Source organism: Chrysochloris asiatica, unplaced genomic scaffold (assembly GCF_000296735.1).
Source record: "Chrysochloris asiatica unplaced genomic scaffold, ChrAsi1.0 scaffold00021, whole genome shotgun sequence".
In the NCBI taxonomy this organism is placed as follows: domain Eukaryota; kingdom Metazoa; phylum Chordata; class Mammalia; order Afrosoricida; family Chrysochloridae; genus Chrysochloris; species Chrysochloris asiatica.
Genome location: NW_006408539.1, coordinates 11382610 through 11390828, shown reverse-complemented (window position 1 = coordinate 11390828; position 8219 = coordinate 11382610). Strand labels below are relative to the sequence as shown.

Here is an 8219-nt window from a genome sequence, read left to right as displayed (position 1 = left end):
AAAAAAAAAAAAAAAAAGTGATTGAGACCTTACTCTGTTGTTTTGTTGTTGATTTTGACTCCAAGAAACCATATGTTGTTATTGTTAAGTGCTGTCAAGTCAGTCCCAACTCATAGTGACCCGGGATAGGGTTTCTAAGGAATGACTTGTAAATTTGAATCACCACCTTGTGATTCAAACCAGCCTTGCGGTCCAGTGCTTATCTTACTGTGCCACACCAGGACTCTAGCAACTGTATGTTGTTGTTAAGTGTCTTCCAGTTGTTCCGACTCATAGCATCCCTGTATAGGGCTTTCAAGGAGCAACTGGTGAGCTTAAACCACCAACCTTACAGTTCAAATCGACCTTGTAGTCCAGCACATTAGTCCTCAGTGCTACACCAGGACCATATAGGATAGATTATAAAACTTCCTCACACAGTTTCCTAAGCTGTGATCTTTGGGGAGCTGATCATCAGGTCTTTTCTCCTGTGGAGCAGCTGGTGGGTTCGAACTGATGACCTTTGGATTAATATTCAAGCTGCTTAATCATTGTACCACCTGGGCTTCTTTACTCTGTGCCAGGATGGGGACATTCAGAAACGATTAACTCACAGTCCTCATCATTAGACATTGGAGGGAAGCACACCAATAAGCAAAATCGTGCTGTGATAAAATAAGGCTATTGGAGTCCTCAGGTGAAGCAACCAGTTAGGGTTGGTGGTTCAGACCACCCAGAAGCATTTTGTAATAAAAGCTTGGAGATGTAGTTCTGAAAGGTAGCAGTTATGAAAGCCCCAAGGAACACAGTTCTACGCTGCACACACGGTGGATCTCTCTACCACACCTGGTATAGTGCTATACCCAAAGTGTCTCATACGTTCTGGATTTAAGTTAAAGGGAGCTCCCAGCCCTTTGGTGGGGTGTGTAGTAGCTTCTTTGATTAGAAAAGCTGGATTGTTGTTTGTTGTTAAGTGCCGTCGAGTCGGTTCCGACCCATAGCGACCCTGTTGTACAGGGTTTGATTGGGAAGGGCTATTTATTTATTTGGAGTCCTGGTGTGGCACTGTGTGTTAATGCGACTGCAAAGTCAGTTTGAACAACAAGGTCGGTGGTTCAAGCTTACCAGCTGCTCCTCGGAAACATTATACAGGGTTGCAGTGGGTCAGAACCAATTAGACAGAACTTAACTAACAGCTAATTTATTTTTTGTTGTGGTTTGGGAGAAGGTTTTCATCCTGTCTCATGACATTGACTCTAATCCCAAGGGAAGGACTTTACAGCCAGACTTCACTTTATATCCTGGGCAGCACATCATCACCTAGTTGACCAGCACGCTGATGGAAGTCTTTAGGATCCTGGTGTGGAGTTGTAGGATAAGCACTCCACTGCAAGGTTGGTTTAAACTGCAGAATCGGCGGTTCAAGCTCACCAGCCCCTCCTCGGAAACCCTACACAGGGTCACTATGGGTTGGAACCAACTCTACAGCACTTAACAACAACAACAATGCATCATTTCAGAGTCCTGGTGTGGCACTGCCAGGATAACATACAGGACTGCAAGATTGGTTTGAATCACAAGTTTGATGGTTCAAACTCACCAGCCACTCTCCAGAAACCCTAGACAGGGTTGCTATGAGTCAGAACCAACTTGACAGCATTACCCAACAATGTATCATTTTATCAGGAACTGTGAGCAAAAGCTTTTGGATCAGCTGACAGTTCTGTTCAATCAGGTCAGAATGCACAAGAGAGCAGCAATCTGTGTTCAAACATAATCACAGCTTCCACAGGAATCTCACAGGGTCTGTGAGCCAGGGTGACAAGGCTGCCAGAGTCCAGGAAACAGGGCATGTTCAATCACCTTCTGAAGAAAAACAAGCTTCAAGTGTTTGTATGAGCCTGGTCACCTAAAATCAATTATGTGAAACAAGAGAAGCAACTTCTAAATTCAGTTATAATTGAAGGCATAGTTAGTTTCCCACTACCGGTGAGTTGGTTCTGATTCAGAGTGACCCTGTAGGACAGAGAAATTGCCTCATAGGATTTCTGAGGGTGTAAATCCTTATAAAAGCAGACAGTCTCATCTTTCTCCATCAGAGCGCAGGTGGGTTCAAACTGCCAGCCTTTCAGTTATTTCAGTTAGCAGTCCAATGCTTAACTCACTGTGCCATCAGGGATCATTTGGCATAGCTGGAAAACCAAAACCACTACCATCGAGTCCACTTGAGCTCTCGTGACCCTGTAGGACAGAGTAGGACTGCTCCTTGTAGGCATTAGAAATTAACCATATATATTTATGACCATACAGCTGTGAAAACTGGGCAATGAATAAGGAACACAAAAGAATTCATGCATTTGAATTAATCCAAACCTAGGTTTCTAACGTTGACTAAGATGACAGTTAGTCTAACTGGCAAGAGAAAGCAAAGCCTATCATTTTATCCTACAGATCTTGTACTGATGTTTTTCTCACAATTAATATTCCTTTTATGCCAAATTTCTCCAGTTTAAATTACTTTGTGGCTGCTATTTGCTGAATGGTAACTTGTTAATTTCCCTAGTAAACCCTCTAACTGTAAGTCTGGTGTCGGAACCTTGTGTAGCCATTGCAGTGACTTATGGAACCCAGCTGGGTAGAGAGGGCCAGGAGAGGACGAGTTGGTGTCAAAGTGGTACAGAAGGTAAAAGCCTGGGGCATGTGTGACTACATCCTGTGCTCCATTTGTGAAGTCAGAGGAGGTGAGATGCTGTCCCTCATGTGGTTTTTATGGTCACAGAGTGTGCTAGCCACCAAGCAGTTGACATGAGTGCATAGAAGAAGTGACAGAGGTTCAGAGAGGCTGTAGAGGTTACTCACTAGCCACCCCTAAGAAACCCCCTACAGGGACTTGAAGGCACTCAATAAACAAAGAGGTTACCCAGTTTCAGATGAAACTGGGCTATGAACTTGGGTCTCAAGTCCCCCAAGTCCACACATCAAGCTAGACTTCCTCCTACAGCCCCACCCCCTCCTCCTTTGCACCTGAACGGAAATGGTTTCCTACACAACACAACTCCTGAGTCTCAGCACTCACCCACTGAGAGAGTAGAGAAGGTGCACAAGCATCATCTGCTGACTTTTTCATTCTAAGAGATCTGTTCTTAGAAGAAAGGCCTGACGCATTCAAAAGCCGTGAATCTGTGGTTTTCCAGTCTGTGTGAGTTGAATGGATGGTGTACCAGGCTGTAAAGACTCCTTTAAGAAAGTCCCATTGAGATCTTCGAACCTCATGAGCAGCCATCTAAGGTGCAGCTATTGGTCTCTCTGTTTGTGGAAGATGAGTGATGAGAATTGAAGAGGCTTGGAATCAATTAGCCCCATGGACCAATGGAACATGTGAATATCAGTCTCCATGACTCTGAGACTAGAAGAACTAGATGGTGCCCGGCTTCCACCACCAGCTGTTCTGAAAAGGATTGCATTAGAAGATAGAGTGGGCGAAGATGTGGAGCAAAACTCAAAATTTTTTAAAAAGCAAAACAAAACAAAAAACCAGGTTTACTGGTAAGAAAGAGATTAGAGGAGCCTGAGACTCTCGCCCTTGACCACCCTCATGTCTGTAAAGGAACCCACCCTAGTGGCCCAGTTTTCAGCCAAGCAGTAGATAGGTATATAGAGGGATTAACAACACTAATAAGGCATGCTTACCATGGAATGGTTGATTATTCATGATTGAAGGGGCATCACTTACCTCAGGACAAAGTTGAGAAGGGAAGGGTAGGGGGATGGAATGGAAACGAGCCCCAGGGAGGCAGCAGGATCACTGGAGAGGATTGCAATAGTGAGATGAAGCCAGTGTATGCTGTTTGGTCTGTAACCCTTCAATCAAATCACAATACAAAGTGAAAATGGAAAAGAAAAGCCCACTGGTTATAGTCAAATTTAGGGAAGCTTAGCAGTCACATGAAGGAGCTCTGGTAGCGTAGTGGTTACAAATCAGGCTGCGAGCCGCAAGGTCAGCAGTTTGAAACTACCAGCTGTTCCGTGGGAGAAAGATGAGGCGGTCTGCTCCCGTAAAGATTTACAGCCTTGGAAACCCTGTACAGGGTCGCTATGGGTCGGAACCAACTCCATGGCACATAACAACAACAATAGCAGTCATATGACTCGTTAATGACCATAACTTCTAAAAGGACAGTAATCTTGGTAATGCTCACTGATGGACTTCATACGTGCTTAGAACCATGATCGGCACATAATTATTGCTGTTAAGTACTGTCAAGTTGGTTCTGACTCATAGTGACACTGTATAGGGTTTCTGAGGCTGTAAATCTTTGCGGGAGTAGAAAGCCTTATTTTTCTTCTGTGGAGTGACTGGTAGGCTCCAACTGCCAACACAGTTCAGTGCTTTTCGTAATGTTGGTTGTTGTTGGTAAGTGCTGTCGGGTTGGTTCCGACCCATAGTGATCTTATATAGGGTTTTTGAGGAGTGACAGGTGAGTTTGAACTGCCGACCTTGCAGTTCAAACCAACTTTGCAGTCCAGCACATTAACCCACAGTACCACATCAGGTAATAGATGCACAATAAATGTTAGCTGGATGGATGAATTTTCATGGTCAAAGATTCAGCACAGTTCTTTACACATGAGGCCTCCTTCAGTTCTTTTAAAGTAGATTAAAGAAAAAGATTATTAAAAAACACCAGCAATGGGAAGAAGTAAGTATAACTCAATAGGAAGATGACAGCTAAGGTGATATATTCCAATGCCACACTCGCCCTAGTCAAAACCTATGTGTCTCGTGGTTTATCTTCTCCAGATATTTCTTATTGGTACAGCCAATTACTTTGGTGATGTGGTCATCAGTAACAGGATGTGTTAGGGATTAAATGGTGTTCTCCCAAAATGTGTGCCCACATTCCAACCCCTTTTCTTAGACCCAAGTAGGGTGGGCTCTCAGTGAATCACTTCTGAGTTATAAACAGAACAGATTACAGGCACTCCCACAGTGGGGAAGACCAAGTCCACATGTGTATTGTCTACAAGCCAAGAAACCAAAGAACACCTAGGATGAACTACCAGAAGGGAGTTGGAATTGCTGAGACTTCAATTGGAACTTCCAGACTCCAGAACTTTAAGGGGAAAAAAATCTGTTCAGCAAATCCAGCTACTTGTGGTATTTCTGTTACAGAAGCATGTGATAACTAAGATAGATAAGTAAGAATAAACATACTATCCCAATCAGTAACGTGGTGGCTTTTTAGCTTGGGCCCTTAGAAAATACTGTCCAGTGCCTGGCAGAGAATTCCCCACAAGGAAGCTACTCCATAAATGTCCATTGGCCTGATGAAGAAGTGATGATGGCAGGACCTTCAAATAAAGGACTGACACAGAAAGTGGAAATTCAGGTAGAATCAGAACATCTGTGAGGGTGGTGGTGTTTTTGACTGGGTAGTCTCTATACACATCCTAAATCAGTACCAAGAAGTTACTCATGCTTTCTGTACTTGCAGTTTGGTATATTTGTGCCATGTTGTTGATAGTTTCCATCTAGTCGGTTTTTGACTCATAGTGAGTCCCAAGTGAAAAAGTGCAACTGCTTCATAGGACTTTCTAGGCTTGTGATCTTAATAGAAGCAGATCAACAAGACTTTCTCCTACAGAACCGCTAAGTGGGTTCAAACCACCAACCTTTCAGTTAGTAACTGAGTATTTAGCCATTGTGCCACCAGGCCTCTTGTTGTTATAAGGTGCCATTGAATTGGTTCTGATTCATATCAACCCTATCTATATACAACAGAACAAAACACACCCTCACAACTGTTGATTTGTTTAAATTCATTGTTACAGCAACTATCTCAATTCATCTCGTTGAGGGTCTTTCTCTTTTTTGTTAACCCTCTACTTTACCAAAGAGTCCTGGGGTGGCCGTGTGGGCTAATGCACTGGACTGCAAGGTGGGACTGAATCACAAAATGAGCAGTTCAAGATCTCCAGTGGCTCCTTGGAAACCCAATACTAAGAGTTGGAACTGACCCAATAACACTTAACAACCACAACTACTACTTTACTAAAGGATTGGTCTTTCCTGATAACTTGTCCAAAGTACTTGAGACAAAATTTTGCCATCCTTACTTCTAAGGAGGATTTTGGCTGTACTTCTTCCAAGACAGATTGGTTAATTCCTCTGACAGTCCATGGTATATTCAATATTCTCCACCAACACCATAATTCAAATGCATCAATTTGGATTCAGTCTTCCTTATATATTGTCCAGCTTTCACATGCAAATGAAACAATTGAAAATATAATGTCAGTCATACCTTCCTTCTCAAAATGACACCAAATGTCTTTGCATAGTCAATGAAACACAGGTAAACATCTTTCTACTATTCTCTACTTTCAACCAAGATCCATTAATGATACTCCTCATTTCATGTCCTCTTTTAAATCCAGCTAGAATTTCTGCAAGTTCCTTGTTGATGTACTAATGCAACCATTTAAAAATTATCTTCAGCAAAATTTTACTTGCATCTGATATTAACGATATGGTTCAATAATTACTACATTCTGTTGGATCATCTTTCTTTGTAATGGGCATAAATATGGTTCTCTTCCAGTCAGTTGGTAAGATAGCTGTTTTCCAAATTTCTTGGCATGGGTGAATGAGCACTTCTGGCGTTGTATCTGTGAAACAGTTTAACCGGGAATGTGTTAGTTCCTGGAATCTCGGCTTTTACCGGTGCCTTCACTGCAGCTTAGACTTCTTCCTTCAGTATTATCGGTTCGTGATCATATGTTACCTTTTGAAATGGGTGAGTGTAGACCGATTCTTTTTGGTACAGTGACTCTGTATATTCCTTCCATCTTCTTCTTCTTCTTCTTTATTTTCAAAGTATAAGGGATTTATTAGGGAAAAAAGTAAAGTGTACAAAGGGAAAAGACTGAGGAAATTTGTGTGCAAGAGAAGAGTATGTGTTTTTTTGTGTAATGGATGAAGAGAGTGGTAAAGGATTCCTTCAAGCCCTAAATTCTATGAATAAGAAGAAGCAAGTGTTGTAACTATAGTTACCATTTCCAGCCTGGCAGAAAAGGAGCACCGAACTAAAATGAGCTGGAAACAGGGATCTTGTCTGAGTCATTCACTGTTTTACATTCGGTCCCTAATCACAGTGCTTAGCAGTCAGGAGATATTTATTGAAGAGAGGAAGGAATTAAGAGAGGGAAAAAATGAGGAGGAAGAAGGGAGAAACAAAGAAAGGGAAGGAGATTATAATCTAAGAAAGGGCAGAGCACCAAGGGTGGTGGATAGGAGAAAGCACCTAACAGATGGGTTTAGTTTACTGAACACCTTAGTTGAGTAGAAGCCAGTGTCAGGGTATGGACAATGCAGGGGAAAGAAAGTCCAGTCTTTTCGGCACTACTCCTGAGAACAGAGACGGGCTAAACTGGAGGGCTCAGGATTGAGGCTTTGAGGAAGTGTTACAGAGATCTCTGTTAGTACAGCATGAAATTTTCCGGCACCTATTTCCTCAATTCACGAACTTGGGGATACACATGTACCCCCAGAACTGGTGTGCATGCTGGATCTTGCCATCTTTATAGTACTTCCTCATAATGCACTTCTGTCTTTCTATGTCTTGGCACGTGGTTCTCTGATTCTTACAGATCCCATCAGGATTTATGTGAGTACAGTTGTAACATCTGAGGGCTTGCAGAAAGTCCAACAGCATGGAGAGACCCAGCATCATTAACAGGAGGCATCTACCCATCTTAGAATCCAGCACCAGGGAGGAGCAGGAGGCTCCCTTCCATCTTCTTTTGATGCTTCCTGCATCGCTCAATATGCTGGCTGCTAACCTCAAGATCAGCAGTTCTAACTACCAGGCATTCCATGGGAGAAAGATGAGGCTTATTGTTCCGTAAAGATGTACAGCCTTGGAAACCCTATGCAAAGTTGCTTTGAGTGGGAACCAACTCCAGGACACACCACCACCCCCATATACTAAAACTATATGCGCGCCGAATCAGTTCAACTCATTGCAACTCTATATAGGGTTTCTGAGGAGCAGCTGGTGGATTTGACCCACAGACCTTTTGGTTAGCAGTCAAGTGCTTATTTTACAGCACCACACCAGGACTCCAGTATTGCTGCTTCGGGCTTGAATTTTTTCTTCAGTTTTTTCAGTTGGAGAAATGCTAAGTGTGATTTTTCCTTTTCCTTTCCTAGGTTTCTAGTATCTTAGAAAAAAAAAAAA

The 8219-nt window shown here is 42.7% G+C and overlaps 1 protein-coding gene and 1 pseudogene across 1 annotated transcript in view; one reads left to right on the top strand and one right to left on the bottom strand.

The window, feature by feature from the left end:
- The window catches only part of LOC102817336, a 15123-nt pseudogene extending 14521 nt beyond the window's left edge, over positions 1-602 (bottom strand).
- The window catches only part of ALPK2 (alpha-kinase 2), a 133742-nt gene that overhangs the window by 84650 nt on the left and 40873 nt on the right, over positions 1-8219 (top strand). The window lies entirely within an intron of this gene.